This window comes from Pantherophis guttatus, chromosome 3 (genome assembly GCF_059756535.1).
Source record: "Pantherophis guttatus breed Tessera chromosome 3, ASM5975653v1, whole genome shotgun sequence".
Taxonomy (NCBI): domain Eukaryota; kingdom Metazoa; phylum Chordata; class Lepidosauria; order Squamata; family Colubridae; genus Pantherophis; species Pantherophis guttatus.
The window spans coordinates 207,198,486-207,224,759 of record NC_142065.1 but is presented as its reverse complement, the minus strand read 5'-3'; the positions used below and the strand labels follow the sequence as shown (position 1 = coordinate 207,224,759).

At 42.4% G+C, this 26,274-nt stretch overlaps 1 long non-coding RNA gene across 1 annotated transcript; it reads left to right on the top strand.

Annotated features, from left to right (window-relative positions):
- The first annotated feature begins 13,563 nt into the window (after positions 1–13,563).
- Positions 13,564–22,442, top strand: LOC148114966 (uncharacterized). The gene is made up of 2 exons (XR_015732926.1): positions 13,564–13,780; positions 19,378–22,442. It is a non-coding gene; the product is annotated as an uncharacterized LOC148114966 (long non-coding RNA).
- The last annotated feature ends 3,832 nt before the right edge of the window (positions 22,443–26,274 follow it).

Below are 26,274 nucleotides of genomic sequence, written 5' to 3'. Positions count from 1 at the left end.
TGCTCCCATAAAGAGGGGCTCCTCAGGGTGCCGTTGGCCAAACAATGTCGACTGGTGGCCCCCAGGGGAAGAGGCTTCTCTGTGGGGGCACCCGCCATCTGGAACAAGCGCCACCCAGAGATACGGAGGATCCCGGACCTGTGCACTTTCCGCCGTGCCATCAAAACATTTCTTTTCCAGCAGGCCAGCCTGGCCTAACCTCTCTTTTAAACTTTTTAAAAAAATTTAAAATTTTTAAATTTTAAATTTGTCTTATAAATTTGGGGTGTTTTAAATTTTGTTTTTCCAGGCCAATTATTTAATTGTATTTTAATGGTTTTTTAACATTTGTATTATATGTATTTTATTTGACTGTTCACCGCCCTGAGTCCTTCAGGAGTAGGGCGGTATACAAATTCAATAAATAAATAAATAAATAAATAAATAAATAAATAAATAAATAAATAAATAAATAAATAAATAAATAAATAGGAGCCTGGGAAGGGTGAAAATGGCCTTCCCCACCCACCCCAGGCCCTCCGGAGGCAGGAAACAGACTGTTTCCCTACTTCTGGTAGGCCCAGAAGGAGCCTGAGTGGCATAGGAGGCTAATGCCTCCTACTAAGGCAGCATTTAACATCCAGCTGCCTGCAATTACTGGGAGTTCAATTCTCAACAGGCTCAAGGTCGACTCAGCCTTCCATCCTTTCTAAGGTGGGTAAAATGAGGACCCAGTTTGTGGGGGCAATAAGCTGACTTTGTATAAAATATACAAAAGTATGAAGGCTATTGCTTAACGCATTGTAAGTTGCCCTGAGTCTCCGGAGAAGGGCGGCATATAAAAATAAATAAATAAATAAATAAATAAATAAATAAATAAATAAATAAATAAATAAATAAATGGTACGAAAATCAGCTGGCCAGTGCGCGCATGCACCGCGGAGTTGAACTCATGTGCCCACTGATATGGCTATGCATGCCACCTGTGGCACGCGTGCCATCGGTTCGCCGTCACGGGACTAGACATACCTACAATTCCTGGAACCATTCTTCATATGTTTGAGCCTCCAGCTCCCTAACCAACATCTTGGTTGCTCTTCTCTGCAACACCATCCTAAACTGGCTGACTAAATCTATTTCTTTGATGCTGCAATGTGAAAAAACAGCCAGCTTCTCTTTTAAAAAGTTGTGATATTTTACAAAAAAAAAAAAAAAAAAAAAACATTTTCCCCCAGTTGACTTGGCAGGATAATTCCCTCAAATGAGGCTGACCCATATAAGATCTGCCGAGTTTTTCTTCTTCTTCTTCTTCTTTTTTTTTTTTAAAGAAGCCAAGCTTTGAAGTCATTCCCTTGTAAACATCCCATAATCAGGGTAGAGCTAAGTAGCAATTCTCCAGGTCCCTCCAGCCCCTCCCCCTCGCAAAACCACAGTGATGTTTTTTTCTTATTATTATTTGATTTATATGCCGCCCTTCTCCGGAGACTCAGGGCGGCTTACAATGTGCTAAGCAATAGCCTTCATACTTTTGTATATTTTACACAAAGTCAGCTTATTGCCCCCACAATCTGGGTCCTCAATTTACCTACCTTAGAAAGGATGGAAGGCTGAGTCAACCTTGAGCCTGGTGAGATTTGAACTTGCAGTAATTGCAAGCAGCAGATGTTAATCTGTTAATAACAGTGCTTTAGTCCACTGTACTACAGGCTCTGTACATTTATCTAAGTATAGGTTTCTGGGTACCTTCCAGATACAGGCTGAGTCAACCTTGAGCCTGGCGAGATTCGATCTTACTTTAATTGCAGACAGCTGGTGTTAAATTACAGTGCTTCTGTCTGTTGAGCTAAACCAGGCTCCTGGTTCGCCCCAAAATACCCCCGTTATAAAACAAACCAACCAAGCCATGGTCGGTAAAAGAAGTCAAGCCTCGGCTTTCAAAATTGTGCTGTTGCCATTTAGTTTTATATCAAACGAATAATGAAACGAAGATTCTATCAGCAACGATGACAAAACAGCAGCCCCAAAGCAGCAAATATATATATATATATGTGTGTGTGTGTGTGTGTGTGTGTGTATGTATATATATATATATATATTATAAAAGCATCGTTGTAAGAGATTAGATGTCTGACTTTATTATTATGATTATTATTTTGGAATTTTGGAGATGTATTTAAAAGAGAGGCTGGAGGCGCAGAAAATAAACATGTCAAAATCCATCAGAAAGGCTCCAGCTGAATTTGCAAGGGTGTGAATCAAAATAATGTAGAACATGCTCGCATTTTGATCAAGCGTCTTTTTTGCTTTGCTTTGTTTTTTTTTTTAGAACTTTAGGGAATAAATGTGGATTCCTTTCCTTAATGGAAATAGCAATTCTTTCCATTCTCTTATTTTGATTCAAGGTGTGTTTCCATCAGGGGGATGAGAAAAGGTGGGATTTATACCCAGCCAGGCAATCTAGTGTAAACAAATTCACTTTTCATAACATTCACAGCTGTCGTGACACTGTTTAAATTGAATCCTTGCAATGTTATCACTCTCCTGATATTGCTTTACCTAGAGTTTGTGTTACCAACTGTTAGTATGGTGTGAATTACTTTTCCAGCCCGACGTTTGTTATCAGCGAGTGCTTTCATGGACAAGTGATTTTTTTTTCATCACTTCATACAAGCATTGCTAATAATCCTGCATGGTGTTGGAAAGCAAATAACAATCGTTGGGCCAAGTCTTGCCACCCACTGGTCCAGAGGTGGGTTTCGCATAATTTTACCACCTGTTTGCCACGCACCGAAAATGTAAGAGTGCTTTCCATGCATGCACGCAGCATATGCGCTTTGCTCATGCGCATGTCTTGCATTCATGCACATGGTTTGCATGCATGTGCACCAGTGGTGGGTTGCCCCTGGTTCAGACCAGTTTGCAAGAACCGGTAGTAAAACCAGTGGGAGGCCCCCGCCCACCATCCCAGATGTCGTCATTGGCGATCTGTGCATGCACAGCAGCTTCTGCGTGATGTCAGCATCTCAGCGCTGACATAGAAAAGTGTTCTGTCCCCGTCTCCACACACACACACAAACACAGCCAGCCGAGGGTTAAGAAAGCACTTGGCACGCACACAGGTTGTTATCTAAAACTTGGCAGCTATACGAGCATCGACTGCCAAGGGCTTTACTTCATCAGATAAACAGAAAATACATACAAATTGCAAATAGTCCAGTTCGAAACAAGGAACCTTCGGCAGATTTAGGCGTTGTTCAAGTGACTAACCAGAGTTAGTTTTTGTCCGTCACAGAGTCTTAAATGGCCACTACACTCTCTTATATAGTCTCTGGGGTGTGGTCCAGTGACTCAGTTATAATCCCTGGCACGCCTCCTTAACTGCTGCAACCGTTTATCACGCCTTCGTTGGCGTGGATCCAGGAACGACAGATCACCTCCCTCGCTCTCATCGGAGACACCTGGCTCCTGGCTAATCTCCTCTTCCTCGGCCGGCACTTGAGGCAGTGCCAGAGGGGAGGGGCCTGGAGAGGGAGGCCTGGCTGACTCCTTTTCTTCATGTTCGGAGCCTTCTTCCTCCGATGAGATAGGCTCGGAGGGCGGGGCCACAACAAAAAGGGAGGATGAAGTTTGAACTTTCGCCTGCTAAATCCCTTTGAAGTTTCGATCTCCTTGGAGATGAAGAGGGAGGGGGGAACATTCCTGTGAACTGACAGGAAAAGAAATCAGGAGAGTGACTTGGAAGATAGCCAATGAGAAGCAGAGAATTGGGGATCGGAAAGGGGGGGATTGGGGGCAAAGGTCAGTACTGACCGCATAGAGTCATGATCCGGTTGCTGTACTTGAATAAAGAGAAAATTTCCTTAAAGATTGGCAGTTTGGAAGGTCATTTATTTTGAGATAGCATCGAAGCTTGACATGCATGCTCAGAAGTAAGGCGTGTGCGTGATCCCATTGTGAACCGGTAGTAAAGATAAGTAGAACCCACCCCTGATGTGCACGGCTTAGAAAATATGGCTAAGTAGGACAGCATAGCGCCGGGCGGGTGGTTGCCCACAGGTCGTCACTACCGGTTCACCTGAACCGGTCTGAACCACCTGAATACCCCCACTGCACTGTTCTCCTGAGCTCCATGTTATCAATAACAACTGTGATCAAACTACTACGCAGGTTCCAAGGCTTCGTTTCAGCGTGAAAGTCCAGGAAAACGTCAAAAGGTCTTTCTTCCTTGGTATTAAAGATCCTAAAAAGTTACAAATTGTATGTTTCTCTGAGTCACTGCAGAAGCCACCCTGATTTCTGTTTTGCTTGGGTGAACATAGATTGTCTTTTAAATCAATACATACAACTTTGTGAAGGGAAGGGAGGGGAAAAGGAACAGAGAAGGGAAGGGTATATGGAAAGGAAGGGAAAGGAAAGGGAGGGAAGCGGAGGAAAGAGGAGGGTAAGGTAGGGTAGGGTAGGGTAAGGAAGAGGAGAGGAGAGGAGAGGAGAGGAGAGGAGAGGAGAGGAGAGGAGAGGAGAGGAGAGGAGAGGAGAGGAGAGGAGAGGAGAGGAGAGGAGAGTAGGCACAAGAATTCCCTGACCTACTATTTCACAGGATCAAAGCTTGTGAGCCACTACATAAAAACTAATTTAGAATACAAGTAATCTAATCAGTTTGCCAGATATAATTGGGAGAAACTAAGATGAACAGTTCACCACAACTTGATGGTACAGCTATAAAATGCCCAGGTAGAGAAGGTGTTCATGACTATAATCATGTTAGCAATAGCAATAGCACCTAGACTTATATACCGCTTTGCAGTGCTTTTACAGCCCTCTCGAAGCGGTTTACAGAGTCAGCCTATTGCCCTCAACCATCTGGGTCCTCATTTTACCCACCTCGGAAGGATGGAAGGCTGAGTCAACCTTGAGACTGGTGAGATTCGAACTGCCTAACTGCTGGCAGCCGGTGTTCAGCAGAAGTAGCCTACAGTACTTCACTCTAACCACTGCGTCACCGCGGTTCTATTGCTTGTATCTTTATGATTTATATTGTTTTATTTGTTTCCTAGTATGATTTGATTGCTTATTAGTAACCTATGACTATCACTAAGTGTTGTATCTTATGATTCTTGATGAATGTATCTTTTTTTTCCTTTTATGTACACTGAGAGTGTATTCACCAAAGACAAATTCCTTGTGTGTCCAATCACACTTGGCCAATAAAGAATTCTATTCTATTCTATTCTATTCTATTCTATTCTGTTCTGTTCTGTTCTGTTCTGTTCTGTTCTATTCTATTCTATTCTATTCTATTCTATTCTATTCTATTCTATTCTATTCTATTCTATTCTAATTCTAATTCTAATTCTAATTCTAATTCTAATTCTAATTCTATATAGTATAGCAAAGCAATTTGTATTCATCTTTGTTTGCAAAATATTCAGCTTTGTTTTTCCACACAGCTCTGATCACCACTGGCCCTTAGGCATAGGAAAGCTGCTTTGATTTCGGTCTTCCTAGCATTAAATTAATGATTGTGTAATCTCCTCAATCCTTTCAATATAAGAAGCGTAAGACAAAGACAAAAAGATGGAGAAGAAGTTTTTTCTTCTTTGTCGCTTCTTGAAAGGAAAGGAGGAGGGAATGACTTTATAAGACAGGCTTTAGAAAATATATTTAAGAAATTTTCAATCCAAGAAATGCATTGGATAAAGGAGTTGCAGGGCAGGGGTGGTTCTACTTACCTCCACTACTGGTTTGCAATGGGAGCACACATGCATGCACGCTTCTGTGCATGGGCAGAAGCTTCTGTGCATGTGCAGATCATTCATGATGATGTCCGGGCAGGTGGGCGGAGCCTCCCACCACCATTACTACCGGTTCGCAAGAACTGGACCGAACTGGGAACAACCCACCACTGTTGCAGGGGTGCTATTCAGCAGGTTCTGACAGGTTCTGGAGAACCGATAGCGGAAATTTTGAGTAGTTCGGAGAACAGGCAAATGCCACCTCTGGCTGGCCCCAGAGAGGGGTGGGAATGGAGATTTTGCAATATCCTTCCCCCAGGAGTGGGGTGGGAATGGGGATTTTGCAGTATCCTTCCCCTGCCATGCCCACCAAGCCACGCCCACCAAGCCATACCACACCCACCAAGCCACGCACGCAGAATCGGTAGTAAAAAAAAAAATTGAATTCCACCACTGACAGTTTGGTGCACCGTCCTAATCACTTGTGCTTAAAAGTTACTTTAGTGTTGTGCAGAAGCTGTGGATTCTCCATCCCTGGAGGCTTTTAAGAAGAGACTGGACAGCTAGGATGGTATAATTACAATGAGGGTGTGACTGAGTGAATGAGTGTCTAAGTGACTGAATGGAAGGATGGAGGGATGGAGGGATGGATATGAAAAGGCTGCCTGTTTGCGCTTCCCCCTCTGCACAGCTGAAAATAATATGTTTTGATCATCTGAAGGATTTTTGTTGGTCCATCAGCTTGAATGATAATGGCAGCTCATTAATCTGTCCACTGAAAAAGCAGCCTTTGCTTCAAAAAAGACACTGATGTTCCACAAATGAAATTAATTCCATCTTTCATACTTTCCCAGAGGGCTGATGCTAAACAAGAAGTAGGTGAACCACTGCACATCTAAGGTTGCACTAAACACAACGGGATGCAAATATTGATCAAGGAGTGACAAAGGGGTGCTTGATTCCCTGTGACAGAAGCAGTGGGGACAAACCAGATTTAATGAGAGCATAGCTTGAAAAGGAAGAAGAGAAGGGAGGGTGGGAGGAAGAAAGGAAGACAGAAATAAGAAGGAGATGAGGGTGAGAGGGAGGGAGGAAGGGAGAGAGGGAGAGAGGGAGGAAGGAAGGGGGAAGGGAGGGGGGAAGAAGGAAGGAAGGAAGGAAGGAAGGAAGGAAGGAAGGAAGGAAGGAAGGAAGGAAGGAAAGGAAGGAGGGAGGGAGGGAGGGAGGGTCATTTAGTTCTCTAAAATCTATAAAGGTAAAGCTAAAGGTTCCCCTCGCACATATGTGCTAGTCATTCCTGACTCTAGGGGGCGGTGCTCATCTCCGTTTCAAAGCCGAAGAGCCAGCGCTGTCCAAAGACGTCTCCGTGGTCATGTGGTCGGCATGAATAAACGCCTAAGGCGCACGGAACGCTGTTATCTTCCCACCAAAGGTGGTCTCTATTTTTCTACTTGCATTTTTTACGTGCTTTCGAACTGCTCGGTTGGCAAAAGCTGGGACAAGGAACGGGAGCTCACCCCGTTACGCAGCACTAGGGATTCGAACCGCTGAACTGCTGAAATTTCGATCGACAAGCTCAGTGTCTTACCCACTGAGCCACCAGGTTCCTTCTATATCATTTGGCAATTGCAATTTATTCCTTCCAAAGTCCTGAAAATTTCCAACAGACTTTGGCTGATTTTGTTTGAATGTTAAGCAGAGTCAGGCCTGAATAGTATTTGAAAAAGCGGCAAATCACTCCTGCATTGTTACACATACCGCCCCACCCCCCAAAAAAAGAGAGGATACAGTTGTGTAAGTCCCCAGAAGTAAAATTCAACTCTAGGAATTCTTTACTGAGGCACTGGGACACCTCCAGTGTGATGAAGCTGGGAAGTCTTAGACGTGACTGCACAGAATTAGGAAGTTCTTAATTCATCCTAAATTTAATTTTCCATCTCATACAGATACCTGATGATGGAATTGGGGTTTAGTCCCCGCAAGTCTCTTTTTGATGTTTGTAGGAAGGTAGTGGAGTAGGTATAAGAACCTAGTGACAATGGCATCTTCCCTCTGGGGTCTGAACCCTGATTCTGACTGTCAAAGGAGGAAAATTTTTTCACTGTATGCTGTACAGGATCATATCTTCATTTTCTCTTCTTGGGAAGTTGCCTTCTATTTGAAGAAAGTCTTCCAAAATTCTGATATGCATCAAACCCAATCATTTCTCCCAGATCTGGACTTCTTATTTTAGCCAATTCTAGGAACCAGGTCATCACATGGCACCCCGCTATACTTTAATTTGGAGGGGTATTGAATGTTTTCTATGAATAAGGCAGTCATGTTTTGATTAGCTAGATAAAGAAGTTGTGTAGGAAGGCACAATAAATACAGTGAAGGCACTCCAGCAAAACTCAATACATACATACACACATACATACATACACACATACATACATACATACCAGGGGCGGTATTTACTTACCTTCGCTACCGGTTTGCAAATGGGAGCGTGAACATACAGAGCGTGTGATCATGCGCAGAAGTGTGCATGTGCAAGCGAAGCAAGAAGACATGCATGCTCCCGTTGCAAACTGGTAGTAAAGGTAAGTAGAACCAACCTGTTGTAGTCCGCCAGCAGTCTGCAGATCTGGCAGCGGAGTCGGACAGTGAGGAGGCTGGGGAGGACAATGGGCCTGTCCTGGAGTCAGGGGAAGGCCCGGACGATGGCTCTGCGTCAGAGGCAGAGATGGGGCCAGGGCCTTAACCCTAACTCTAACCCTAACTCTAACCCTAACCCTAACCCTAACCCTAACCCTAACCCTAACCCTAACCCTTCGTCTTAGCCCCGACCTGCACACTTTTCGCCGTGCCCTTAAGATCCTTTTGTTCCAGCAAGCCGGACTGGCCTAGTACGAATTTTAAAATGGGTGTATGTGTGTTTTAATTTGTGGGCCAAATTTTATATTCATTTCATTTCATTTATTTCATTTATTAGATTTCTATACCGCCCTACTCCCGAAGGACTCAGGGCGGTGCACAGCCAAACAATAAAAACACATACAATACAAAATTTAAAAAATAGAATAAAATCAAATTAAATAATTTTGGCCCCGACAAATTTAAAACCTCAAACTTTTAAAACCAATTTAAAATTGAATATATAAATACTAAAAGATGTTTAAAATTTTAAAAATCTTTTATAAAAGAGGGGGAAAATTAGGCCAGGCCGGCCTGGTGAAATAGTAAGGTCTTTAAGGCGCGGCGGAAGGTGCGCTGATCCGGGATCCTCCGTATCTCTGGGGGGAGCTCGTTCCAGATATTCAATTTTAACTGGTTTTAAATTTTATAAATCTATGTGTTTTAATATGGCTGTATACCGCCCTGAGTCCTTCAGGAGAAGGGCGGTATAGAAATCTAATAAACTTAATAAACAAAATAAGAAGAACCTGGCAAATTGTTCGTAATGAAGGGCAGGGTATTCCATTTTAGCCTATCACCCAGCAATCAAAGTTCTTAAGGCAGGTTGTCTTCCCTTGGCCAATTATCTATTCAGCCATTCTCACGGGGCTTATTTCATGTAATAACAAATGGTTAGATAAACAGCCCACTGAGATAGCTTTGATCTACACAGTGGGCCCAGCAATCTTGGCAGAACGTTGGGAGACAGCTTGTCAAACACGTTAAAATACACAAGCCTCTTGATGGGTTGATAAGAAGAAAACTAAGAGAACATTTTCAATATTAAGCAATATTTCAACCTTCAGTATTCTCAGTCTTAAGTCAAAATCAAGAACACGAAGGCATAATCGCGAACGGACAGGAGGGAAGTTCGAAACTAACGTTAGAAAGTCTTACTTCACAGAAAGAGCAGAGGAAGCTGGGAAGCAAACTTCCAGTGGAGGTACTGGATCAATCCTCAGTAAATAAGTCTAAACATTCTTGGGATAAACACAGGTCCATCACAGAAGTGGGCTGCTGGGAGTTCGCAGGGGTTCGGGAGAACCTCTAGCTAAGATTCTGTGCAGTTTGGAGAACCCCCAAATCCCACTCGTGGCTGGCTCTGCCCACCCCACCGCTCCCAGGAGTCTCCACGCAGCCTGTTTTGGATGCAGGTAAGTGCAGGGCATGCGCAGAGGCTCAGGGAGGGTGAAAAATGGGCCTACCGGAAGTTTGGAAAGGCTGGAATTGGTGCTTCGGAGCCTGGGGAGGCCATTTTTGCCCTCCTGGAGGCTTGAGGAAAACATCAGGAGCCCGGGTAGGGCAAAAACAGCCCTCCCACTGCCATGGTGCAGGAGGTTGACTAGGCCACACCCACCATGGCCACGCCCATGCCAACCCAGCAACCAGGCAGATAACCCCTTGCTAAAAATTTTGAAGCCCACCCCTGGTTTATCACCTGATAAAAAATGTAAAAAAAATAAATTAAAAAACCTCAAAGGGTAGATTTGATGTACCACTTGGTCTTTTTCAGCCGTCAGTTTTCTATGTTTCTAACACGCTAGTCCTGTCTTTCCCATCCTCTTTGTCTTGGGTTTGAAGGACATTGCATGACCATTCTTTTCCTTGCCTTAACTAAGGACATGTTTGTTGTGGCTCCGTTACCTGAACCTGTGTCATCGGCAGGAGAGGACTCCGAGAGTGAAGGAGAGGAGTTGGCAAGGCCTCCCTCTCCAGGACCCTCCTCTCTGGCAATGCCTTCGGTGTCCGCCGAAGGGCAAGAGATAGGGCCGGGGCCAAGTACATCCATGCAGCCACAGGTGGACAGTGATGAGGGTAATGAGTCTTGGCTGGATCCTCAGCAGCGTTGCAGAGATAAGCGCGCGCAACAGAAGGAAAGGTGTGCCAGAGATTAAGCTGAGTCACTGGACCACACCCCACAGGGTATAAAAGGGGGTGAGGTGGCCATTCAGACTCTTTGACGGACAAAACTAACTACTATTGAGTCACATTGCATCTTTGGAAACAACATTATCGGCCTTGGATTTATTTTACGAAATGGACAATTCTTGACTGTGTGTATTTTGTTTATTGAGTAAAAGTTCTTGGCAAGCAGCTACTGGGTTGCTGCCAAGCTTCTTATCGGAAGAATTGGTTGTCTGCCAGTTTATTTAACCCCCGGCTGTCTGTTTGTGTGCGTGTGTGGGACGGGGACAGAACAATGTTTAAATAATCCCTCCTGGATTCTTGTGTTGTTTTGCGAGAGACAAAAAACAAAAGCTTAATTTTGAATATCACTCAGCACTTCGGTGACATCTGGACAATAGAGGAAGCCAGAGACAAAATGAAAAATATAGGGATGGGCACAAGGAATGGCTTTATCATCTTTGGAAACATAGAACTCTTCAAGTTGGTTTTTTAAAAAAAATAATCTTACATTTTATTCTTACATTTCCTGCCTGAGCAGAGGGTTGGGCTAGAAGACCTCCAAGGTCCCTTCCAACTTTGTTGTTCTATTCTGTTATTCCACTGTAATATCCATGTTTTTGACCTCACATCTCCTTTAGCCTTCAGAAGAACATTTCATGCCTGGCTTAGCCTTTTCCCCTACATACTGGAATAGGGTGAGATCTATGGGTTGGACTTTGTTATGGGGCTGCATGGGAAAATTAGGTTCTGCTACCAGATCTTCTCTGTTTTAACATTTTGAATTTGTTGTACAAGTAGTCCTCAACTTACAACCTTACAACAACTGAGACTAGATTTTCCGTTGCTAAGTGATGGGTTTATTAAATGAGTCATGCTTAATTTTATGACTTTTCTGGTTGTGGTCGTTAAGCAAATCACATTTTCCTTAAGGGAATCCAGATTCTGCTATTCATTCTGCTTTTTTGGAAGCCACCTGAGAAAGTCACAGATCGGATCGCTGAATCCAGAACTCTACAACCATCATAGTCCCGGTTGGACTATTGTAATGCTGTCTACATGGGGCTCCCTTTGAAGAGCACTCGGAGGCTCCAACTGGTCCAGAATGCGGCCGCGCGGGTGGTTATGGGCGCAACCCGTTGTGCCCATGTGACACCCCTCCTGCGCGAGCTGCACTGGCTCCCAGTGGTCTTCCGGGTGCGATTCAAGGTGTTGGTTACCACCTTTAAAGCGCTCCATGGCATAGGACCCGGGTACCTTCGAGACCGTCTTCTGCCACCAATAGCCTCCCACTGACCAGTTCGCTCCCACAGAGAGGGTCTCCTCCGGGTGCCATCGGCCAAGTTATGTCGGCGGGCGACACCCAGGGGAAGGGCCTTCTCTGTGGGAGCTCCAGCCCTGTGGAAGGAACTGCCCCCGGAAATACGTAAGATCTCCGATCTCCGGGTGTTTCGCTGCACACTGAAGACCCTGTTGTTCCGCCAGGCTGGACTATCAACATAATAGTTTTAAATTGGGGTATTTAAATTTTTTGGGGTTTTAAATCTGAGCCAATTTATTTAATTATTTTAAATTTTAATTGTTGTTTTGTCTGTGTTTTTAAATAGGCTGTACACTGCCCTGAGTCCTTCGGGAGAAGGGCGGTATAGAAATAAAATTATTATTATTATTATTATTATTATTATTATTATTATTATTATTATTATTATTATTATTATTATTATTATTATTATTATTATTATTATTATTATTAATTCAAGAGCCTAAATTTTGATTATGTCACCAGTTATAATTCACTGTTTTCAGCAGCGTTGTAACTTCAAATGGTCAGGAAACAAATATCAAATAGCAATAGCGCTTAAGACTTATATACCACTTCACAGTGCTTTACAGCCCTCTCTAAGCAGTATACAGAGTCAGCATATTGCCCGCAACAATCTGGATCCTCATTTTACCCACCTCGGAAGGATGGAAGGCTGAGTCAACCTTGAGCCTGCTGAGATTTGAACTACCAAATTGCAGGCAGCCAGCAGTCAGTAGAAGTAGCCTTCAGTACTGCACTCTAACCACTGTGCCACTGTGGCTCTTATAATCATTATGAATGGTTATAAGTAGATATAAAAGTAAAGGTTCCCCTCGCACATATGTTCTAGTCGTTCCTGACTCTAGGGGGCAGTGCTCATCTCTGTTTCAAAGTCGAAGAGCCAGCACTGTCCAAAGACATCTCCGTGGTCATGTGACCAGCATGACTAAATGCCAAAGGCGCACAGAACACTGTTACCTTCCCACCAAAGGTGGTCCCTATTTTTCTACTTGCATTTTTTGCGTGCTTTCGAACTGCTAGGTTGGCAAAAGCTGAGACAAGTAACGGGAGCTCACCCCATTACACGGCACTAGGGATTCGAACAGCTGAACTGCTGCACCTTTTGATCGACAAGCTCAGCGTCTTAGCCACTGAGCCACTGAGTCCTGCAGTAGTTTTTTAAGTAGATATATATATTGTATTATTTGGGGATTATGAGCTACCCAGAGTTTGTTTTCAAGACAGGTAGCTACAAAAATGTTTCAAATAAAGAAAAATTAAGAAAAATTAAAGCTTTGTATTGTTCTCCAATATCCCATCATCAACCTTCTCAATCCAGATCTTCCCTACCATAGTCACAGGAATGGATACTATAACATGCATGGATAGGCTAGTTTTGTAAATAAATAAATAAATAAATCAAATTAAAATCAAAGGAATCAAAGCTAAGCAGCAAGAAAAACAACCGTTAACAGCGATGAATATTTATTCCCTCTGTCAGTTTAGTCTAAAAAAAAAAGTCCCAATTCTCCCAGTCCTACAAAACATGCAGAGGAAAATAAAAAAATCTAACAAAATCTAACCAGCCGGCTTCAGCACTCGGATTTAATGAGTTGCAGCATTTTAATGTCCCTTTTCAGGCCATTCTAATCTCCCGACTAAGGAGTCTTTCATGTAGAAAGGACATGCCCTGTTTGCCAGCTCACAATCTACAAAGGCAAGACGCGGAAGAATGGAAAGAAAAGAGGGTGAAGGATTAGCGTGACGAGGCCAGAGAGGCGAAAAAAAGGAAATGCCTCATTCAGTACATGTTCATCTGGAGTTCAGCTTGATTTTTCTTTCACGCGTTCTTGTCTGAACATTTTTTTGGCTATTGTTCATTCCGAGAAGGAGATCAGGATGTCATGACTTGATGGAAAAGGTGAGAATATCTTGTTCTCCATGTCGCCCGTCTCTTAGATGTCTGCCGGTATAATCGAAGGATCGGTCTGCTCAGGTGGAGTAAAGACTCCGAGAGTCTGATGGAGCCTGTAGAATGTCCCTTGCAATGAGGTAGAAATTAGAAATTTTTGACTCAAAAACAGTAACTGTGAGAGGGATCTTGGGAGTCATGGTGGACAATCACTTAAACATGAGCCAGCAGTGTGCAGCTTCTCACTGTTATACAACAATCCTTGCAGAGGTGGTATTCAGCAGGTTCTGACCAGTTCTGGAGAACCAGTAGCGGAAATTTTGAGTAGTTCGGAGAACCGGTAAATACCACCTCTGACTGGCCCCGCCCCCATCTATTCTCTGCCTCCCGAGTCCCAGCTGATCGGGAGGAAATGGGGATTTTGCAGTAACTTTCCTCTGGAGAGGGGAGGGAATGGAGATTTTACAGTACCCTTCCCCTGCCACGCCCACCAAGCCATGCCATGCCATGCCCAACAAGCTATGGCCGCAGAACCAGTAGTAAAAAAATTTGAATCCCACCACTGAATCCTTGGCTGTATAAACAGAGGCGTAGAATCAAAATCATGTGAAGTATCAGTACTGCTTTATAAAGCCTTAGTAAGACCACACCTGGAATACTGCATCCAGTTTTGGTCGCCACATAAAAAAAAAAACATGTTTCCTACGGGTGAGTGTGGTGGGAACCAATGACACACAACCTAGTAGATTTTATCTTATTGTCTATATTATATTATTTTCCACGATTTTCTAGAGCTAGGCTAAAACCTTCCAATAATCTTAATTCAACTGATTTCTCAAAGATACCCCATTAAGCCAATGTTAACTTAGATGATTTTAAAAGGGAAATAAAATCCAATGTAGTCCTAGGCTGCCTTAACAGAGGGATAGAATCAAGATCACGTCAAGGGTTAATACCACTTTCTAATGCCTTGGTTAAACCACACTTGGAACATTGCATTCAGTTTTGGTCACCAAGATATAAAAAAGATGTTGAGACTCTAGAGAGAGTGCAGAGAAGAACAACAAAGTTGATTAGGGCTAAAACATATGAAGAATGGTTACTGGAATTGGGTATACTTAATTTAATGAAAATAAGGTCCAGGGGAGACATGGTAGCAGTGTTCCAATATCTCAGGGACGGCCACCAAGAAGAGGGAGTCAACCAGTGGTGAAATCTAAAATTTGTTACTACCGGTTCTGTGGGTATGGCTTGGTGGGGGGAGTAATGTGACTGGGTGGGCGTGGCCAATTTTTTTTTTTTACTTTTAAAACCATTTTTTTCTACAACCTCTTCGGGGAAGAGGTGGTAAAAAAATGCTTTTAAAAGACTCTGACAATCCCAGCTGAGTTGCCTGATCAGCAGAGACCTTTTTTCTTTGAAATGCCTCCGACGATCAGGCAACTCAGCTTGGATCGTCAGAGGCTTTTAAAAGAAAAAAAATGGGTTTTTTTCTTTTAAAAGCCTTTGAGGATCCCAGCTGAGCCGTATGATCATCAGAGGCTTTTTTTTTTACTTTTAAAAGCCTTTTTTCTGCCGAAGAGGTTGTAGTAAAAATGCTTTTAAAATTAAAAAAAAAAAAAAAAAGCCTCTGATGATTGTGCGGCTCAGCTGGGCATGGAGGAGGGGCAGGGATTTTTGCTACCGGTTCTTCGAACCACCCGCCTCCATCGCTACCGGATCAGGTGATCCAGTCCGAACCAGGAGCATTTCACCCCTGGAGTCAAGCTATTCTCCAAAGCACCTGAAGGCAGGACAAGAAGCAATGGGTGGAAACTAATCAATGAGAGATCCAACCTAGAATTAAGCAGAAATTTCCTGACAGTGACCACAATTAATCATTGGAACAACTTGCCTCCAGAAGTTGTGAATGCTCCAACACTGGAAGTTTTTAAGAAGCGATTGGACAACCATTTGTATGAAATGATATAGTGTTTCCTGCCAGAGTAGGAGGCTGGACTAGAAGACCTCCAAGGTCCCTTTCAACTCTATTATTCGGTTATCCTGGTATCCCTTCTGCATCATTCAAGGAAAGAATTTACAGCAGAGGAGGGAGAGGAGGTCAGCTAGGCCAAAAATGTTTGTCCTCCTGCCACAGAGAGGAGGGGGGTCAAGCTGTTTTCCAAAGCACCTGAAGGCAGGACAAGGAATAATGGATGGAAACTGACCAAGGAGAGATTCAACCTAGAAACGAGGAGAACAATCAACCAATGGCACAGAAGTTGCCTTCGGAAATTGTGGGAGCTTCATCACTTTCAAGAAAAGATTGGACAGGGTTTCCTGCTTGAGCAGGAGGTTGGACTAGATGACCAATTAGGTGCCTTCCAACTCTGTTAATCTGTTAGGTTGTAAAGTGGAAGAAGATAAATAGCAGATTTGTGTTTGGCTTCTGCATCCTGAATCAGCCCTGTATTCTTTTCCAGATGGCCTCCCACTCTATGCCTTTTCAGCTTGATCGTGCTTAGTCAAATAGGAAGAAAAAAATTTCTTTTTCTTTTTCTTTTTCTTTCTTTCTTTCTTTCTTTCTTTCTTTCTTTCTTTCTTTCTTTCTTTCTTTCTTTCTTTCTTTCTTCTTCTTCTTCTTCTTCTTCTTCTTCTTCTTCTTCTTCTTCTTCTTCTTCTTCTTCTTCTTCTTCTTCTTCTTCTTCTTCTTCTTCTTCTTCTTCTTCTTTTGCATTTTTATGAGGAGGGAGGGACAGTATGCAAGCCAATAGAAAGAAAAAAAAAGGGAGGTGGTGAACACATATCAAATTCCCCATCTGCTTGAGACTGAAATGAGAATCTTGTAGACCTCATCTGCAGGCGGATATGGGCACTTTGTGTAATTTCCTACAGAAAAAAAAAAAAAAAGAGAGAGAGAGAGAGAGAGAGAGAGAGAGAGAGATACAGAGAGAGAGAAAGAGAAAGAGGGAGAGAGAGAGAGAGAATCATTTCCTGCCACCTGACAATTCTTACACCACCCCTATGAGCAAAATTCTTGGGGGGGACAGACACAGGGCTTGTAAAACGGGGACCACTGATGAAGCCAAGGAAAATTTCTAATATTTGAGGGGCTGCCTCAAAGAAGAGCCTCAGCCCAGTGGGGAAATCCAAATTCTTTTACTACCGGTTCTGTGGGCGTGGCTAGGTGGGCGTGATGAGGTGGGCGTGGTGTGGCTTGGTGGGTGTGGCTTGCTGGGCATGGCAGGGAAAGGATACTGCGAAATCTCCATTCCCACCCCACTCCAGGGGAAGGATACTGCAAAATCCTCATTCCCTCCCCACTCTGAGGGCAGCCAGAGGTGGTATTTGCCAGTTCTCTGAACTATTCAAACTTTCCGCTACCTGTTCTCCGAACTGCTCAAAATTTCTGCTACCGGTTCTCCAGAACCTGTCAGAACCTGCTGGATTTCACCCCTGCCTCAACCTATTTTCCAATGCATTTGAAGGCAGAACAAGAAACAATGGATGGAAATTAAGGAAAGGAAAAAAAGAGGAAAAAAAAACAGACCCAGGAAACTACAGGCCAATCAGCCTAACATCAATACTGGGAAGATACTGGAAAAGATAATAAAAAAACAGATCTGCCAACACCTAGAAGCAATAGGGGACTAGAGGCTAAAACATACGAAGAATGGTTGCAGAAACTTGGCTAGTCTAGTGAAGAGAAGGACCAGGGGGAGACATGATAGCCATCTTCTAGTACTTGAGGGGCTGCCACAGAAAGGAGGGGGTCAAGCTGTTTTCCAAGGCACCTGAAGGCCAGACAAGGAATAATGGATGGAAACTGACCAAGGAGAGACCTAGAAACGAGGAGGAACTTTCTGACAGTGAGAACAATCAACCAATGGAACAGAAGTTGCCTTCGGAAGTTGTGGGACCTTCATCACTTGAGACTTTCAAGGAAAGATTGGATTGCCATTTGTCAGAAATGGTGTAGGGTCTCCTGCTTGAGTGGGGGATTTGGACTAGATGACCTATAAGGTCCCTTCCAACTCTGTTAATATATAATCTGAAAGAAGCAACATGGACTAAAGAGAAATTCCTGATCACTGAGAACAATTAACCCGTGGAATGGCTTGCGTCCAGAAGTTGTGGGTGTTGTATCACTGGAGGTTTTTAAGAAGAGACCGGACTACCATTTGACTGAAATGGTTGAAGAGTCGTGGTGGCGCAGTGGTTAGAATGCAGTACTGCAGGCTAATTCTGCTGACTGCTGACTGCCAGCAGTTCGGCAGTTCGATTCTCATCATCTCAAGGTTAACTCAGCTTTCCATCCTTCCAAAATCATTAAAATGAGGACCCAGATTATTGGGGGAAAGATGCTGACTCTGTAAACTGCTTAGAGAGGGCTGTGAAGCAGGGTATACCGTATTTTTCGGAGTATAAGACGCACCTTTTTCCCCCCAAAAAGAGGGTGAAAATCTGGGTGCCCCGCCCAGCTTCTCAAACAGAGGTTTCAGAAGCTGAAAAAAGCATCAGAAAGGAAGCTTCAGAAAAGAAGCCCCCAAACAGAGCTTCAGAAAAAAAGCCTCCAAACAGAGCTTCAGAGGCTTTTTTTCTGAAGCTCTGTTTCAGAGGCTTTCAGAGGCAGGAAAAAAAGAAAAAAAAAGAAAAAAAAAAGCAAGGCACAGAGCTCACAACCAAGGAACCTGTTGCTAAAATTCACCTCTGGGAACAGCTGATTGGGGGTATTCTGGGAGGCCTATCCACCTGCCAATCAGCCTTTTTCTTATTTTCCTCCCCAAAAATTAAGGTGCATATTATACTCCGGTGCGTCTTATACTCCGAAAAATATGGTAAATCTAAGTGCTATTACTATTACAAAGTGCTATTGCTATAGAGCAGTGTTTCCCAAACTTGACCCTTTGAAGATGCATAGACTTCAACTCCCAGAATTCCTCAACCAGGCATACTGGTTGGGGAATTCTGGGAATTGAAGTCCATGCATCTTAAAATAGCCAAGTTTGGGAAACACTGCTATAGAGTCTTCTGCTTGAGTAAGGGGTTGGACTAGAAGACCTCCAAGTTGCCTTCCAACTCTATCATTCTATGTTCTAAGTGATGCTTTCTTGCTTAGCTTCCATCATGACATGCAACCATAATGGACAGAACTCTCTTTAAGTAGGTTTGAAGGTCATCCATTGAGCTCCTGCATTCAAATCTTCCAGAAGATACTATCAAATTGACAGAAGCCCAAGTTTCTTGCCCTTCTTAGCCCTCTGCCCCCAAGAAGTACACTTAACATTCTTCTCTGTCAGTTTGGGACAGGTTATAAAATCTTTTGGCTTTGAAATTATTGTATTGAAATTGGACTGGTTTTAATTTATGGCCTTTCATCTTGTCATTGTTTTGATTTGGTGTTCTTTTTTTAAATAATTTGCAGAAAGTATGGCAAGATTCTCTTTAGGATTTTTATTTTTTTTTTGAGCGTAATATTTAGAAATCGATGTGTATTATTGACTTTTGGGTTTGCTTGTTCACCGCTTTGAGAAAACTGTTTGCTTTTGAAGGGTGGTGAAAAGTCTCTAAAAATATTGATGCAATCAACTGTAGAGCGTTCTCAATTTATGACCTCTGTTTTCCAGGACTCAAAAATTATTTTTAATCAATGAACACACCTGGAGAAATACTGCACGTAAAGAACAGTGGTGCATTTGTGCATTCGGTGACATCAACAAAATTCCTTTGCAGCATTTATCTACCATTAATCTACACCTGAGAGAACAAAAAAAAAACTTTATGGACTACGCATAAAAGTTGGATGTAAAAAAGGAAAGAATAACGACAGATTTGTGTATTTGTTTATTCTTTCATTCCATTTTGTGGGGGGAAAATATATTTGAGGAGGGATTTGGATAAGGATAAGCTTAAGAGCAGAAGACAAATTCAGCTCTATTATAAATACTCGAGGTTGGCCCAAGACAATTGCTTGCTTGAAGCAATATAATGCAAATTCCTCGGTTCTTTGGTGTGTTATTGGCTTAGATTGCCCTCAAGACTCATTGAGTCTTACTTAAATACTGCCACTGGATAATATTGGTCATTAAATTTGAATGCATCCAATTATGTTGATTGATGATGTCCTATCAAGTCATTTTGAACCTTAACTTCAACATAGACAGATTTTCTCCATGATGATTTATGCCTAACCTGGTTTCAGGTCTTTCATTAATGTGCCCGTCATCGCTGTAACTGAATCCATCCGCCTTCCAACTTGTCTCTTCATTTTCTCTTCCATTCTACTTTTCCCAGCATTAGACCCTCCCTTCAAAGAGCTAGGTCTTCACGCAATGTGTCTGAAGTAGGACAATTTGAGGATGGTCATTTGTGCTCTGGCAAAATTAAGAGTGTGGAAAACAGGCTAATTTGTGGCTATTGAAGGTAGAATGATTATGGGGTTTTCCATCCCCTATAATACTGCATCTAGAAAGTCTATTGTCCTATCTAGTAAGAAGCTTCATTATTGAATGAAAAGAAAAGTTACCTTCCACTTGAGGTCAACCCCTATGAATTTAGAGATGCATCTATATTGTTTATACGCTAGTAATATGGAAATGGTTGTTCATTTATCTTACTCTTCTGGGACTGTTTTTCCAGTTCCCTGATCTGTTCCTGACTGAGGTCCCCCATCCAAATAATACTCAGGCCTGATCCTGCTTAACTTCATTGACCCAACAAGATCAACTTTCTGGGGCTGCCTTCTAGGGATACTACTGTAGAATAATAGAATGTCTAAGGAAGCAATAGAAATAGTATTTATATACCACTTCATAGTGCTTTACAGCACTCTTTAAGTAGTTTACAGAGTCAGTACATTGCCACCAAAAATCTGGGTCCTCATTTTACCAACCTTTGAAGGATGGAAGGCTGAACCAACCTTGAGCCAGTCAAGATCGAACTCCTGACAATGGACAGAGTTAGTCTGGAATACTGCATTCTAACCACTGTGCAAACGTGGCTCCTGATGTTTTTAGAGACATCTATATACTGTTGGAAGAAATATCCTTTGGGGTTCATTTCCAAGTGGGGAGAAAGACACTAGAAACATGATGGCTGATTGGAAAGATGGTTTAATGGTGAACAGGACCACATGGCTTGAGGTCCTGGGCAAAAAAGGGAAGAGAATGCTGAGAGTGCCTGGGTTTTATGCCCTCTCTGGGCTTTTGAATTTGAGTTGTATTCTGATTGGTTGTCAGATTCCCATGGGGCCATGCAGGGGTGACTTTGTAGGTTGTCTGTGTCCCAGGCTTGGTTGAGCCTTGCTGGGTGATGATGTAATGAAGGGGCTTTGGGCAATTCCTGCTATGGCTCTGCCTGAAGGAGGTAGATCTTTGTTATGTAGAATAGAGTGGCCCAGGTTTTAATGGCCCATTAACAAAGGTGGTGGGGTGTCTGAGTTTCTGCCTCCCTTTTAGGGGAAATATTCTGCTCTTTTAATATTTCCTACAATATTTCATTTTTCTAGGAGACGGGTGGGTGCTAACTTCCTACAATACTACTAAAACTCTTGTGTCTGGTTTTTTTTTTTTTTTTTTTTTTAATTTGATTTATATGCCGCCCTTCTCCAGAGACTCAGGGCAGCTTACCATGCGTTAAGCAAGAGCCTTCATACTTTTGTATATTTATACAGAGTCAGCTTATTGCCCCCACAAACTGGGTCCTCATTTTACCTACCTTAGAAAGGATGGAAGGCTGAGTCAACCTTCAGCTTGGTGAGATTTGAACTTGCAGTAATTGCAGGCAGCAGATGTAAGTGGATGTTAATTAGTCTGCTGAGCCACCAGAGCTCCTGTTTGTTTGTAACCTTCAACTGGGCGAAATTGAAAATTTATAGAGCAACCGTTATTAAACCAAGGTAATTCCAAATGAGCAAACTTACAGAATGCTGGGAGCGATGACTTCCATGGCAATGAAATTCGGAAATGCTGTGGCCACTTCAGCTCCATCATGCCTTCTCACCATGCTAGATTTTGTGAACAAAGAAAAATGGGAATGTTGTGTCTCAACCTTCTTCCCCACCTCCCAGTTGCATCCAATCCACTGGCAGCAAGGTCAGACAGTCTAGTGATGATTGTCTAATTTGGAACAGAGGCTGAAAATATTTACAGACTCCTTACATCCTGGACATAAATTGTTTCAACTCCTACCCTCAAAATGACGCTATAGAGCACTGCATACCAGAACAACTAGACACAAGGACAGTTTTTTCCTGAACACCATCACTCTGCTAAACAAATAATTCCCTCAACACTGTCAAACTATTTACTAAATCTGCACTACTATTAATCTCCTCATCGTTCCTATCACCCATCTCCTTCCACTAATGACTGTATGACTGTAACTTTGTTGCTTGTATCCTTACGATTTATATTTTGTTTCCTAATTGCTTATTTGTACCCTATGACTCTCATTAAGTGTTGTACGTTATGATTTTTGATGAATGAGAGTATATGCACCATCTCCTTATGATTTATATTGATATTGTTTCCTGATTGCTTATTTGTACCCTATGACTATCATTAAATGTTGTACCTTATGATTCTTGACAAATGTATCTTTTCTTTTTATGTACACTGAGAGCATATGCACCAAAGACAAATTCCTTGTCTGTCCAATCACACTTGGACAATAAAAAAAAAAATCTATTCTATTCTATTCTAAAATTTGAAATCTCTTCATAATGGTGGCTGGTGAAGGAAGGATGGAGTGACTCAGATGCTTCGTTGTGAGGTAGGGCTGGCTGGATGGGGTCAACAGCAGTCTATAGGTAAACTCTCTTAGTCCCTGAAGGGAAGGAGCCATGGCGATACACTTGAGTATGGAGAGGGAATTAAGTTTTCTTCATTATCCACAGTTCCCTTTGTTCCCTTGGTGATACAGTGATTTAGAATGCAGTATTCCAGGCTGACTCTGCCTACCGCCAGAAGTTTGATCCAGATCAGCTCAAGGTTGACTCAACCTTCTATCCTTCTGAGGTGGGTAAAATGAGGACCCAGATTGTTGGGGGCAATTTGCTGACTCTGTAAACTGCTTAAAGTGGGCTGTAAAGCACTGTGAGGCGGTATAAAAGTTTAAGTTCTATTCCGATTTGTTAGGATATTGAATTTAGTTGCTGGAAACAATAAAATGTACAATAGGCCAGAACACATAGTTGTAGTTGATTAGTTAGAGAGTGCTGATTCATGCATGAGGAAATCTATGCTCTGATTGGCTAATGTAAGTATAAAGGGGGAGTTTCCCTTTTTTCCCTCCTTTTTCCCCCCTGTGTTCTGTATACTGTTTAAATTACCTCATGATGTTTTTGTGTTCCTGACTATCTTGTTTTGTTGTTGTTGTTGTTGTTGTTGTTGTTGTTGTTGTTGTTGTTGTTGTTGGATGATGACCAAGACTGCTGAAGGTTTGAATGTTACACACACACACAAACACACATACATATTATATATACACGCACACACACACACACATATACTCATACATATAATGTATGAGTATATATATATAAACTTGTCATAAATATATATACATACACACACATACATATACACACGCATACATATATACATACATATACACACACATACATATATATATATATATATATATATATATATATATATATATATATATAATGTATGAGTATATATACATATATATGTGTGTGTATATATGTCTGTGTATATATGTGTGTGTGTGTGTGTATTTATGACAAGTTTGTGTAGTGTTTCTGACTTCATTTGAACAGCTGCTGCACAATTCCTTGATGCTATTTCTATCACAAGAGTCACTGATGACTCACAGCTGACCCATCACTCAACCCTCACTTGACACACCCACACCTGAAGCCAATGGTGAAATCCAATTTTTTTTTACTACCCGTTCTGTAGGCATGGCTTGGTGCATGGCAGGGGAAGGATACTGCAAAATCCCCATTCCCTCCCGACTCTGGGGCCAGCCAGAGGTGGTATTTGCCGATTCTCCAAACTACTCAAAATTTCTGCTACCAGTTCTCCAGAACCTGTCAGAACCTGCTGGATTTCACCCCTGTCTGAAGCCCTTATGAACAGAGGAACACTGACACGCTAAACTCTACTGAAGATGTTACCTAGCCAAGATGTTCCGAAATTAACCTAGAAGCTCGGAGAATGAACCTATCCTGCACCTTCACTATTTCTATCCCCCTTCCCCTCAGCAAAGTCGCAGGCAGTTCTTGGATCAGCCAAGGAGAAGGAGTGATTTCCAATGTTCCCCTCCCACTTTCCATAAGAAAGATCAATGGGGAAGCCAGCAGGAAGCCGAAAATTGGTCCCACTCCTGCTGTTTTTTTTTTTTTTTTGCCTACCTGTGATCATTCTGGTTTTTTTATTTTTAATTTAGGTAAGAAAATATTTCTAAAATGATTATTCAGTGGGACAGTGATAGAGGTAGGACAGAGAAGAAAACTCCAGTATATCTCTATCCAGAGAGCAAAATATTTTAATAAGTCAAATGGAACTCAAATAACTTATTCTCGGGAATGTGTGGACAAGAATTGCTTGGTCTGGCTTTGAGTGAAATCTGGTTATCTTTAGGAATTTTTGGACTTTGTTAAGTCTGCCATTGGTCATTTGTCCTTGCCTCCAAGCCTCAAGGGTATCCACAGGGTACGGTAAAATCAAACTCAAGAAGGAAGCCATGAGGTGGAGTCAAATCCTTCCTGTTTCTTCATATTGTCACATGTTTGATGCATGTACAAAACAAGGGGCGTTTCAATCACACCATTGCATTGATCATCTTGCCATTTTTGCCCATATTTTGGGGACACACCTTGTTGCATTCGTTTCTCCTCTTGGATTAATGGACTTGAAGACTTCAGCATGTCTTTGAAAAGGCAAAAAAAAAAAAAAATAGCAACAAAATCCAGCACTTTCTTGCACTTGGCCTGCTCACTTACATGTGTGTGTGTGTGTACAATATCTCAGGGGCTGCCACAAAAAAGTGGGAGCGAAGCTATTCTCCAAAGCACCTGAGGGCAGGACAAGAAGCAATGGGTGGAAACTAATCAAGGAGAGAAGCAACTTAGAACTAAGGAGAAATTTCCTAGCAGTTAGAACAATTAACCAGTGGAACAACTTGCCTCCAGAAGTTGTGAATGCTCCAACACTGGAAGTTTTTAAGAAGATGTTGGATAACCATTTGCCTAAAGTGGTGTAGGGTTTCCTGCCTAAGCAGGGGGTTGGACTAGAAGACTTCCAAACTCTGTTATTCTGCTTTCCCAAAGAGAGGGGTTTAAAGAGAGGCCGGGTGATGTCTGCAGGGCATGAGGTTGGTCGGATAACCTTCCAATCTCATCCAATCTAGTATTCTAAGAGGCAGTCAGTGGTGCATTTTGCTGCCTAGAGATGTTCGATCTTGTTGCTTTCATGGTTTGTTGCACTCTTTCTGTAGCTCTTCAAGTGTTAAAGGAAAAAAGGGGGATTTGCTGAGCAGGACGTGTGCAGGACTGTAACTTTTGTTCTATCAGGGCAGAGCAGTGCTAATAAATGCAATTTATACAGTATTTCAGATGGATGGCTTGCAGTCAGGACTGGGAGGGATTTCTTTTTAATGTGTCTCAGGATGGTCCTTCCTTCCTTCCTTCCTTCCTTCCTTCCTTCCTTCCTTCCTTCCTTCCTTCCTTCCTTCTATATCCTTCATTCCTCTTTTTATTTCTTTCATTCTTCCTCTTTTTTATGTCCTTCCTACCTCTTTTATGTCCTCCCTCCTTCCCTCCGTCCCTCTCTCCATCCCCCCTTCATTCTCTCCCTCCTTCCCTCCCTCCCTCTCCCTTCCTGCCTCCTTCCATCCCTCTCTCCCTCCCTCCCTTTTATATCCTTCCTTCCTCTTTTTATTTCTTTCATTCTTCCTCTTTTTTATGTCCTTCCTACCTCTTTTATGTCCTCCCTCCTTCCTTCCCTCCCTCTCTCCCTCCCTCTCTCCTTCTTTCCCTCTCTCCCTCCCTCCCTCCTTTCCTTCCTTTTATATACTTCCTTCCTCTTTTTATTTCTGTCATTCTTCCTTTTTATGTCCTTCCTACCTCTTTTATGTCCTCCCTCCCTCCTTCCTTCTCTCCCTCCCTTCCTCTTTTTATGTCTTTCCTTCCTCCCTCCCTCCCTCCCTTCCACACATTAAAAAGAAATCCCTCCCAGTCCCAATTGCTAGCCATCCATTTTGAACATAGATTACATTTATTAGTACTACTCTACACTAAAGATTAGGTTAGTAAAGGTTAAGTTAACAGAATTTACAGTCATGCACACATCCTGCTTAGCAAATCCTACTGACACTATTGTTCATTTTTTAGTAACAGTTTTTAAACAACAGGGTTTTGCAGACCACTCTTGAACTTCAAAACCTTTGGGTTGTGGGTTTTTTTGTTTTTCTTTTTGGAGAAACACAACAAATTGCCACAGGATTAAGCCTGTGAATGGATGTTTGGGAAGCTAATATTATGTAACACAGAGATT